The sequence below is a fragment of the Carcharhinus amblyrhynchos genome, chromosome 9 (assembly GCF_965287045.1).
Source record: "Carcharhinus amblyrhynchos chromosome 9, sCarAmb.v2.hapA, whole genome shotgun sequence".
Classification (NCBI taxonomy): domain Eukaryota; kingdom Metazoa; phylum Chordata; class Chondrichthyes; order Carcharhiniformes; family Carcharhinidae; genus Carcharhinus; species Carcharhinus amblyrhynchos.
In genome coordinates, this window is record NC_137332.1 from 32,450,857 (window position 1) to 32,463,264 (window position 12,408).

At 44.6% G+C, this 12,408-nt stretch overlaps 1 protein-coding gene across 2 annotated transcripts in view; it reads left to right on the forward strand.

Moving 5' to 3' along the window:
• tesk2 (testis associated actin remodelling kinase 2) overlaps positions 1-12,408 on the forward strand; it is a 110,908-nt gene that overhangs the window by 60,081 nt on the left and 38,419 nt on the right. The window lies entirely within an intron of this gene.

A 12,408-nucleotide genomic window follows, 5' to 3' on the forward strand; every position in this document is an offset into this window, starting at 1 on the left:
GTGGATGGTGTTATCGCGTGAGATAATGGCATCCATGTCGATGATCTGGTATGTCTTGCTGAGATTGCTGTGGCAGGGTTGTGTGGTGTTGTGGTCACTGTTCTCCTGAAGGCTGGGTAGTTTGCTGCGGACAGTAGTCTGTTTGAGGTTGTGTGGTTGTTTAAAGACAAGAAGTGGGGGTGTGGGGATGGCCAAGGTGAGATGTTCGTCGTCTTCAATGACATGTTGAAGACTCCGGCGAAGATATCATAGCTTCTCCGCTCTGGGGAAGTACTGGACGACGAAGGGTACTCTGTCCACTGCGTCCCGTGTGTTCTGAGGAGGTTGGTGTGGTTTTTCGCTATGGCGCCTCGGAACTGTCGATCGATGAGTCGAGTGCCATATCTTGTGGGCATCTTTCAGCATCTGGAGGTGTCTGTTGTGATCCTGCTCATCTGAGCAGGTCCTGTGTATATGGAGGGCTTGCCCGTAGGGGATGGCTTCTTTAACGTGTTTAGGGTAAAGGCTGGAGAAGTGGAGCATCGTGACGATATCTGTGGGCTTGCAATACAGTGAGGTGTTGAGGTGACCGTCCTTAATGGAGATGCGTGTGTCCAAGAATGCAACCGATTCTGGAGAATAGTCCATGGTGAGTCTGATGGTGGGATGGAACTTGTTGATGTCGTCATATAGTTGTTTCAGTGATTTATTCACCATGGGTCCAAAGGCAGAAAATGTCATTGATGTATCTCATGTGTAGCATTGGTTGAAGGTCCTGTCCGGTGAAGAAGTCTTGTTCGAACCTGTGCATGAAGATGTTGGCATATTGAGGCATGAATTTGGTCCCTATGGCTGTTCTGTGTGCCTGGATGAAGAACTGGTTGTTGACAGTGAAGACATTGTGGTGCAGGATGATGCAGATGAGTTCTAAAATTGCAGGTGGAAACTGGCAGTTGTCGGCATTGAGTACTGAGGAAGTTGTAGCAATGCCATCGTCGAGGGGGATGCTGGTGTAGAGTGCTAAGACATCCATTGTGACAAGGAGTGCCCCTGGTTCAACTGCTCCACGTGTGCTCAGTTTCTGTAGGAAGTCCGTAGTGTCGTGACAAAAGCTAGGGGTTCTTTGTACAATGGGTCTCAGGATGCTCTCGATGTAGGTTCTCGCATAGGGTCCCACCACCCGGTACGATGGGACAGCCAAGTGTGTTGGCCTTGTTTGAGGCCTTCACAACCTATGACAGCGCAGAGTCGCTGAGCAGAAACTGATAGCCAAGTTCCACATGAGGACTGCCTCATCCGGGATCTTGGATTCGTGTCACGCTATCTGTAACCCCCTTGACTTGCCTGAACTTGCAACATCTCACTTACTGTCCTGTCTGGAGACAATACACGTTAACCTATGCTTAATGCTATCTCCACTCACATTGTCTGTATCTCTAAAACTTGAGTAGCAGATTAGCTGTAAAGACTCGTATTCTAATCAGTATTCTGTAAATTGTGTGTGCCTTTATATGCCCTGTTTGTGATCAGAACTCTCCATTCACCTGATGAAGGAACTGCGCTCCAAAAGCTAGTGGCGTTTACTACCGAATAAACCTGTTGGACTTTAACTGGGTGTTATGAGACTTCTTACCATGTTTACCCCAGTCAAATGCTGGTATCTCCACATCATTATTATTGCATGGCACAGCAGCTGTCACTTTCTTGCTGTTCTGGATACTACTTGGATGCTGCCAGGATGGTGTCAGATTGATGCCCAGGCAGTGCCTGGGTACTGCCCAGGGGTACCAGGGATGCTTCTGGGTGAACAGTTTTGCTTGTTGTATGCTAGGGCAGCATTTTGAAAACGGCGCCTTGGATCATCAAGTTGCTGGTGGGACAGGCAAATTGGAGGCTGTCCTGCTAGTGATACATTGTGGAGCCTATGACTTCAGTTTTTTTAAACTGCTGCACTATATGGTGGAGAAAGCTGCCATTGCTGTCAGCAGCAACTTCAATGCTGCTTTTTCTGTCAGACACTGGGGAAAAGACATTGTGGCCAGGATTTTTCCCAGTGTCTGAAACAAGTAGGTGGATTGTTGAGATAGAAAAACATGACTCAAAGGAGTACAAATACTGAATCAAATGGAGATAAACAAGTTCAGAAACGTGGAGTACTACTGCAGTTCTTCCAAACGTGAGCGACTGAGATGTGGAAGAGCTGTTAAGCCTCGAGACCACCTGAATTCTTAAAGACAGTGGGGCACGTTTTCCTGTTCCGCCCACCATGAGAATTGTAGTGGGCAAGATGACAGACATTACAAAGGTCCATTGACATCGGGCGGGATTTTCTGATTTTGGGGTGATGCAACCTAAAATCAAATGATATGTGACCTCCATTAACCATTACAAATGATACAAATCAGTGCATATTTAAAATAGACCTGTCCAAGGTTTCATGCTTGAATTGATTTGGATATTCACCAACAAAAACTGTAGAAGGTCTCCAGCATCGCATCATGCATAACTGCACGTAGATGGAAATTGGATAAATCCTACAGTTTTGGGTACAGTACTGGTTCTAGACTTGAATGTAGTTTTCACAGCTTGAAAAGGTACTGCGCCTCTTGTTGCCTTCCTGGAAGAATTAGGAGAAGCCACTAGCTTTTCTTTCAGAATAGTTCAGATGTCCAGTGCAGCTTCATGGAATCCCTACAGTGCAGAAGGAGGTCATTCAGCCCATCGGGTCTGCACTGACCACAATCCCACCCAGGCCCATTCCTATAACCCCACATATTCACCCTGACATTCGGGTCAATTTAGCGTGGCCAATTCGCCTAACCCGCACATCTTTGGACTGTAGGAGGAAACCAGAGCATCTGGAGGAAATCCACACAAGCTCCACGTAGACAGTGACCTGAGGCCAGAATTGAACTCAGGTCCCTGATGCTACATAGAACACTACAGCACAAACAGACCCTTCGGCCCACAAGTTGCGCTGATCATATTCCTATCTATAACCCTCTATCCCATTAAATCCCATGTACTCATCCAGAAGTCTCTTAAAGCACCCCAACAAGTTCGCCTCCACCACCACCGGCAGCCGATTCCACTCACTCACCACCCTCTGAGTGAAAAACTTACCCCTGACATCTTCTTTGTGCCTACTCCCCAGCACCTTAAACCTGTGTCCTCTTGTAGCGACCATTTCAGCCCTGGGAAATAGCCTCTGAGAATCCACCCTATCTATACTACTCAACATCTTATCTTATAAACCTCTATCAGGTCGCCTCTCATCCTTCGTCTCTCCAGGGAGAAAAGACCTAGCTCCCTCAACCTACCCTCGTAAGGCATGCCACCCAATCCAGGCAACATCCTTGTAAATCTCCTCTGCACCCTTTCAATAGCTTCCACATCCTTCTTGTAGAGGAGTGACCAGAAGTGTGCACAGTACTCCGAGTGGGGTCTGACAAGGGGCTTATAAAGTTGCAGCATTATCTCCCGACTCCTAAACTCAATCCCTCGATTAATGAAGGCAAGTACACCGTATGCCTTCTTGACCACATCCTCCACCTGTGAGGCCGATTTAAGAGTCCTGTGGACCTGGACCCCAAGGTCCTTCTGATCCTCTACACTGTTAAGAGTCCTACCCTTGATATTGTACTCCTTAATCCCACTGGTCCTGCCAAAATGGACACTACACATTTTTCCGTGTTGAAGTTGATCTGCCACTTCTCTGCCCAGTCTTGCGTCCTAACTATGTTTCGTTGCAACTTCTGACATCCCTCCAGACTATCCACAACACCACCAACTTCGTGTCATTGGCAAACTTACCAACCTATTCCTCCACTTCCTCATCCAGGTCATTTATGAAAATGACAAACAGCAAGGGTCCTAGAACAGATCCCTTGGGCACTCCACTGGTGACCAACCTCCATGCAGAAAAAGACCCATCCATAACCACTGTCTGCCTTCTGCAGGCAAGCCAGTTCTGGATCCACAAGGCAACAGCTCCTTGGATCCCATGCCCTCTCACTTTTTCAAGACCTTATCAGATGCGTTGCTGAAGTCCATATAAACCACATCCACTGCTCTTCCTTCATCAATGTGTTTAGTCACATTTTCAAAGAACTGTGAGGCAACAATACTAACCACTGTGCCACCATGCTGCTCCTATGTGAATGTAATGCTTTTCATGTAGGCCCAGACTTGAATTTTCTCCCTTTTCAGATTTTACCTGAGAACTAAGTTGTTTTATCAATGAGCCTTCACAATGAATATTAATAAAAATGTTGTTTACTTAAGACAATGCAGAAAGTAAAGCATGGTCAACGTTATGGTGGCTTAGTTTACAGCAATATATGTATTTCTCGTTTCAGCTATTGACGACCACGTAGTTGTGGCGGTCATTTCAAAGAGACATGCAAAATACAGTGAGAATTTACTTAGTGAATTTGATTGACAGTCCTGTAATCTATGCAACATATTACCTGCACCATTGACTCCATCGACACTTTTGCTGCCTCAGAGAAGCAGCCAGCATAATCAAGGACTCCATACACTGGACATATGACTAATACTATATTCTGCATCTTATCCTTTCCTTCTCCCTATATATTCTATGAATGGTATGTTTTGTTTGTATAGCACACACAGTTAATTTTCATTGCATCCCAATACATGTGATAATAAATCAAATCAAAGTGCATACCTTAGGTGGAGCACAGTTACTATCATCAGTCAAAAACTTATGAATACTAACAAATGTGATGTTTTATGCATCACAATGAATAAACTATCAAAATATTAACTAAAATATTACACTACCATCTTCCATATTTTCCTTGGTGCTCCGAATATATGCTGAAGGAGCATCAGATCAGTTTCTAACATATTACAGGCAAACTGAAAACCTAAAGTACAAGAAAAGTTTCCAGGTTGGGAATGCTGAATGCAGTGCATTCACTCCCTCCTAAGTGTTGATTTCTGACGTGTTGCTGATACTGATAGGTGCAGTGAATCTATCAAAGTTCCCTTGTGGCAAGTACTTACAACAAAGCACATAGGTCTTGGATGCCCAAGAACAAGCCAGAAAAGCAAACCAATTGCCCTCTTTGAGATGATTACTGAACAGCTCTGGCAGTGGATGCCCAGTATAGAAATTCTGTTCACTTTCTGAATGAGGGTCGAGATCTTATAACCTCACAAAGGAACTTAGCAATGCAGTCTGAAGCCAAAAGGATAAGAGGAACATATGAAAGCAAAATGCTATGGATGCTGGAAGTCTGAAATAAAAACAAAAAAAGTTGGATAAACGCAGGCCAGGCAGCATTTGTAACAGGAGACAAGAGTTGATGCTTCGGATCTAAATGATCCTTTTGAGTTTGGGGCAGGGGGTCATTGTCTCTGAAGGCAGGACCTGAAGATCTGCCGGCAGGAATGACTGGAAATTTTCGGCAATACGTTACTTTGCAGCCTTGCAAGAAGAGCTGCCCAGCTTGAGCTGGGCCCAGAAACAAGTTTAGTATTACCCTTATTATAGGTCTGATGACCGCCACAATTTTGATGCCGTAAGATGAACTGTTCTGAGGCTGCTTCAGTTGAACCTTAGAAAATTGATCTGTACATTTGCTGTTGTCTTTAGAAGTAGTGATATGAGTGAGTGTTGGTGATCAACATTTCATAATGTGGTTGGTAACACTACATTGAGGTTGCTTGCAATCAAAGTTTCTTTGACAATGCCTAGCTTGTGTTATTAAAAATGTAGCTGTCCTTGAACAGTTTTGGAGATGGGTGTGAAGTAGAGCTGGATGTTAATATGCTAACTGATGGCAGTTACACCAACATGCAAATTTAGCTCAGCATTGTGTGTACAGAATCGAGTAGAAGAAGCTATCAAGAAAGTATGATGTAGCTAGCTAAACAGACCTCTAAATTCTATGAAGTGTCAATCTAACTTGGCAATTCAACTAACTAGAGTCAATTTTTAGAGCGGATAAGCAGGATATGGTCCTAGAGAATGTACTCATTGATATCTCTTTACAGTTTCCTTTTTGGCAGTTATTTACGAGATTGCAATTGCAGGAACTATAATTATTCTTTTACACATCGATCAAGGAAGCAATAGTCTTTGCAGCTTTGGGGCTAATGTGATTAATGCATGTTCACTTTGAACATTACTACTTGAACTTTCAGGTGCTGGCTTACCTTTGGAGAGTAATAGCTTAGAGGAATGTAGCCCATCACTTTGTGCTTCTTGAGGCAGTCTTCTGTCTGATAAGCCGATAATTTGCTTCAGGTGCCCCCCTCTGGAATCGCAGTCTCTGTCATCTTCATTGCAGAAGATGATACTGGGCTGAAAACTGCAGAATTTGCTGGCCTCTGTTTTCTCTGGGCCCTCCTCTTGGCTGCTTGAGCTTTTTTTTTCTGCTTACCTGTTCTAATGCCCTTCCATACAGTTGGGAGTCTAGACTGTTGGCAATTGCCTCTCGGTTGCCTTTGTCATTGATTGTTATCTTCTCATCTTTTGTAGAAGAGGTATGGGTGTCCAAGTGGTCATGGCACAGTGGCCAGTTCACCATATAGATCATTCATCTGATGAATATGCTGACTAGCCTAGGCATTGTTGGCTTCACAGTATACCCAGGTGGAATTAGCATGCTCCAGGACTTCTGAGTTGGTGACCTTGTCCTGAGAGATGCTGAAGATACACCTGTGACAACGAAGATGAAAATGTTCAGCCTTTTCTCAAAGAACAAAGAACAACCCAGCACGGGAAACAGGCCCTTTGGCCCAACGAGCCCGCGCCGCCGCATCACCCTACACCTATTCTACCCTGCATGTCTACGAATGGAACCCTACTCAGTCAGATTCAGGGAAGAAATAGTGTCAATTTGGTAAAAACCAATTCGCCTAAGAGCACATCTTTGGGGTGTGGGAGGAAACCGGAGCGCCCGGAGGAAACCCACGCAACCACAGGGAGAATGCGCAAACTCCCACAGACACAGGCCCAAATCCATGTGTCTGCACAGCCAGCAGTGCTAGTCACTGCTAAGATACATGGATTCTCCTGGATACATCTAGTCCAGGTCTTGGCACTGTAAAGGAGTGTGCAGGCTTGATAGGCTTGCAGTTTGGTGTCCTCAGTTAGGTTACTATTACTCCATGTGCTCTTAGTCAGCTTGGACATAACAGCTGCAGTTTTTATGATTTATCTGTCAATTTGAGGATCAACTGACTGGTTATTGAGGAGCCTTGATATGTGAAGTTAACAACACCGTCCAGTGAGAGATGCTGGTATGGCAACATTCTGAGCCATGACATTTGTCTTCCTGCTGCTGATTGTCATACCAAATGTTTTACAGGCTTGAGACAGTCTGTCCATTTGCTGCTTAAGGTGTTCCTTGGTGTTGAATAGAGTTGATTATTCTCTGGTAAGGATTTGGCATGTCTTTGTGGTGAATCTCAGGTAGGCAAAGCAGAACAGCTTTCCAAGTTCTTGTATACAAGTAGACACTCTCCAAGTGATCTGAAGGCTTGTGACAGCAGCAAAGAGAAGAATGTGATGGAGTGTCAGTGCCAGAACATAACCTTGTTTGATCCCACTCTGGATTTCAAAGGATTTTGGTGAAGCCACATCATTGTTGGTCTTGACCACCATGTTGTCATGGAAAGAGAAACTTGAGCAGCTTCAGAGTCGACCAGTTTTCTGAGCAGCTTAACTTGACCGTCCGTGCACACATGGTCTAGTTCAATAAAGGTAGTTTATAATGGGCTCGTTCTTTGAGTTTTGCAGCTGCCACACTTGCGTCATTTATAGATCTTCCACTTCCAAAACTCTGCTGAGGAGCAGTGGAGGATCTTTAAGGAGATCTTTCTTGGTGCTCAGCAGAAATTTATTCCGATGGTTAAAAAGGACCGTAGGAGGAGAGGTAATAAGCCGTGGATAACGAAGGTGGTGAAGGAAAGTGTTAAATTAAAAGCGGAGGCGTTTAGAGTAGCTAAGAGTAGTGGGCGAGAAGAGGATTGGGAGAGGTTTAAATGTCAACAAAGATTGACAAAGAAGTTGATAAAGAAGGCTAGGAGAAACTATGAAGCTGGGCTAGCGCTTAATATAAAAAAGGATAGCTAGAGTTTTTATAAATATATAAAAAGGAAGAGGCTGGCTAGGGTGAACGTTGGACCCTTAGAGGATGAGAGGGGGGACTTAGTGGTAGGGGATGGGGAAATGGTTGAGGTCTTGAATAACTTTTTTGTTTCGGTCTTCACGGAGGAGGACGTGAATAATTTGCCGGGTGTTAGCAATGGAAAGGTGGTAGGACTGGAGGGTCTCAATGACATTATTGTTACTAGAGAGGCGGTGCTCGACAGACTGGAGGGGCTGATTGTGGACAAGTCCCCAGGACCGGATGGAATGCATCCAAGGGTTCTGATAGAAATGGCGGAGGTGATAGTGGATGCCTTGGTGGTTATTTTCCAAACGTCGCTGGATTCCGGGGAAGTGCCGGAAGATTGGAAAGCGGCTAATGTTACGCCGTTGTTTAAGAAGGGTGGCAGGCAAAAGGCAGGGAATTATAGGCTGGTTAGTTTAACATCTGTTGTAGGTAAAATGTTAGAATCCGTCATCAAGGAGGAAATAGCAAGGCATCTTGAGGGGAATTGCTTGATAGAGCAGACGCAGCATGGTTTCGTTAAGGGGAAGTCGTGTCTGACAAATTTATTGGAGTTCTATGAGGATGTGTCTAGGGCGGTGGATAGAGGAGAGCCGGTGGATGTGGTCTTTCTTGATTTTCAGAAGGCGTTTGACAAGGTACCTCACAAGAGGTTATTGCAGAAGGTCAGGGGGCATGGAGTTGGGGGTAGGGTGTTAGCGTGGATAGAGGATTGGTTGTCAAATAGGAGGCAGAGAGTGGGGGTTAACGGGTGCTATTCAGATTGGCGGTTGGTGACTAGTGGAGTGCCCCAGGGGTCGGTTCTGGGGCCTCAGCTATTTACCACTTATATAGATGATCTGGAGGAGGGAACCGAGTGTATGGTGTCGAAATTTGCTGATGACACCAAGATTGGTGGAACGGCAAATTGTGCAGAGGGTGTGGAGAGTCTGCAGAAGGATCTAGGTAGGCTGGGCGAATGGGCCAGGAACTGGCAAATGGAATTTAATGTTGGCAAGTGCGAGGTGGTCCACTTTGGTAGGAATAATGGTAGGCAGGACTATTACTTACATGGCGAAAAACTGCAGCAGGCGACGGTGCAGAGGGACCTCGGGGTCCTTGTGCATGAGTCGCAAAAACCCAGCCTGCAGGTGGTCAGGAAGGCTAATGGGATGCTGGCCTTCATAGCGAGGGGGATTGAATATAAAAGTAGGGAGGTCTTGCTGCAGCTGTATAGGGCATTGGTGAGGCCGCATTTTGAGTACTGTGTGCAGTTTTGGTCGCCGCACTTGCACAAGGATATTTTGGCCTTGGAGGGAGCGCAGAGGAGGTTTACTAGGCTGATGCTGGAGTTGAGGGGGTTGAGCTATGAGGAGAGGCTGAATAAACTAGGCTTGTACTCGTTAGAGTTTAGAAGAATGAGGGGAGATCTCATTGAGACATATAAGATGATGAATGGGATGGATAGGATAGAGGTGGAGAGACTCTTCCCGCTCAGAAAGGACAGTAGGACTAGGGGGCACAGCCTCAAGATAAAGGGGGGGCGGTTTAGAATGGAGTTGAGGAGGAACTTCTTCACTCAAAGGGTGGTGAATCTCTGGAATTCTCTGCCTGTTGAGGTGGTGGAGGCTGCCTCGCTAAATATTTTTAAGACGCGGGTTGATGGGTTTTTGATAAACGACGGGATTAAGGGTTATGGGGAGAGGGTGGGAATGTGGAACTGAGCCACAACAGATCAGCCATGATCTTATTGAATGGCGGGGCAGGCTCAAAGGGCTAGATGGCCTACTCCTGCTCCTATTTCTTATGTTCTAGTGTTGGGGTTTCAGATCTGTACCCCAAGGTATTATGTGAAATTAGACTACCAACTATTTGCTATTTTTGGCATTAATGTGAGATTTGATATTTTACTCCAGCTGTGATTCTACTGTCAAGCTTGGAAGCTTTTATCAAAACAAACTTTATTTAACACCGTTTAACTATAACAAATAAATCGGCTTAACATGTAACGTTTGAACAGTACTTAAACGTGACTAGATACAGTTCTTAACTGCTAACCTATCCCTTTGAGTTCCAATTTGAGAAATATTCCTCTTACAGACTTAAAACTCCTCTTCAAAATCAGTTAGCAAACATATGCTTGTAACTAGATTGCCGGTCCAAGCATTCTCGGAACACTACTGGAGAGGGAGACAGAGAAACATGTCTTACTACTTTTAGAACCAAGCATAAACGGACTGTTTTAAAAGACTGTCTTTCCTACAAGCTTAGCTCTGCCCATTAACACATGATTCTGTTTCTGTCAGTCAAGCTAATCAAAACCCCAAGGAAAACCTAAGTAAACATTGACTCTGTTTAGACAAACACATCATTCGCTAAAATCAGTCATTATCCTGCATTCTCATCAACTGCTGCCCAGACACATTAGCACCGTGTAAGACAGCTAAGTTAAACATGCCTGTTACAAAAAACGTGATCTAAATTTCTTAAACACACAGTATGTTAAGTGGTTAGTGTTGAATACAGGAGTTGGGCCACCTTGTAGGAGTTGTACAAGACATTAGTAAGGCCATACTTGGAATATTGTGCACAGTCCTGGTCACCTTATTATAGAAAGGGTATTATTGTTAAACTAGAAAGAATGCACGAAAAATTTACTAGGCTGCTACTGGGACTTGATGGTTTGAGTTATAAGGAGAGGCTGGGTAGAATGGGACTTTTTTCCTTGGAGTGTAGGAGGCTCAGGGGTAATCTTGTAGAGGTCTATAACACAATGAAGGGTATAGATAAGGTAGATGGTCAACACCTTTTTAGTGTTGGGGAGGGTTTAGGTAGGGGAGCCCAAAACTAGAGGGCATAGATTTAAGGTGAGTGGAGAGAAATACAAAAAATACAATCTTTTCACACACAGGCTGGTGAGTGTCTGCAATGAGCCGCCAGAGGCAGTAGTAGTGGTGGGTATAATTTTGTTACATGGATAAGGCGGGAATAAAGGGATATGGGTCAAATGTGGGCAGTTGGGACTAACTTAGTGGTAAAAAGTAGGTGGCATGGACAGGTTGGGCCGAAGGGCCTGTTTCCTTGCTGTAAACCTCTGACTCTGAGCTTGCAGGATGTTTTAGAAAGTTGGGGGATTGGGCAAGTACATGGCAGATGCAGTATCCTGTGGATAATTATGAAATTATCCACTTTGGATGGAGAAATAGAATGGCAGATATTATTTAAATAGTTGGGAAATGTTGACATACAATGACCCTGGATGTCCTTGTACTTCAGTCCCTGGTGCAGTAAGTCGTTAAGAAGACATGGTATGTTAGCTTTCATTGCAAGGGGACTTGAGCACATGAGCAATGATATTTAATTGCACAGAGTCTTCGTGAGGCTACACCTGGGGCATCGTGTTCAGTTGGTCTCCTTATTCAAGAATGGAAATACTCGCTATTGATAAAGCGCAATGAAGGTTCACCAGACTGATTGCTGGGATGGCAGGATTGTCATCTGAGGAGAGATTGAGTCAACGGGGCCTGTATTCACTGAAAGTTAGAAGCATGAGAGGGCATCTAATTGAAACATAAAATTCTGAAAAGGCTGGACAGACTGGATGTAGGGATGTTGCTTTCTCTGGCTGGAAGATCAAAGTAAGAAGTTCCTACCCACCTGACGAAGAAACAGCCAGTTCTGAAAGCTAGTGGCATTTGCTACAAATAAATCTGTTGGACTTTAACCTGGTGTTGTGAGACTTCTTACTGTGTTTACCCCAGAGCAACGCCGGCATCTCCACATCATGGAAGATCAAAAACAAGGGTCACTGTCTTAGGATATGGTTGGCCATTTAGGACTGAGATGAGAAACTTCTCCACTCAGGTGGTGGTGAACCTCTTGAATTCTCGACCACAGAAGTTGAAGTCCAAGTCACAATATATTTAAGAAGCAAATAGACTTCTAGACTCAGCTTTCGAGAAGTAAGGGGAGAGCTCGGTGTTGAGGTAGTGGGTCAGGCATGATCATGTTGAATGGTGGAGCAGATCGAAGTGCTGAATGACCATCTACTCCTGCTACTATTTTCTGTGCTTCAATGAAATGGCTTTACTGCTTCAAATGTTTGTGTGATCACTGTCAGTTAGTCTGTGTTGTTTTAGGTTGAAGAATTATTGCGTAAACTGCCTGATAGCCAATGTGAGTGGGGGGGAGTGATTTATCCTGGGTCTTTAGCTGTGATGCTGCTTGAAATTTGTCACATTCCAAAGAGAATTCTTATCTGTTGTAAATTAATACAATATTTGTGGATAAGGTGAATGTA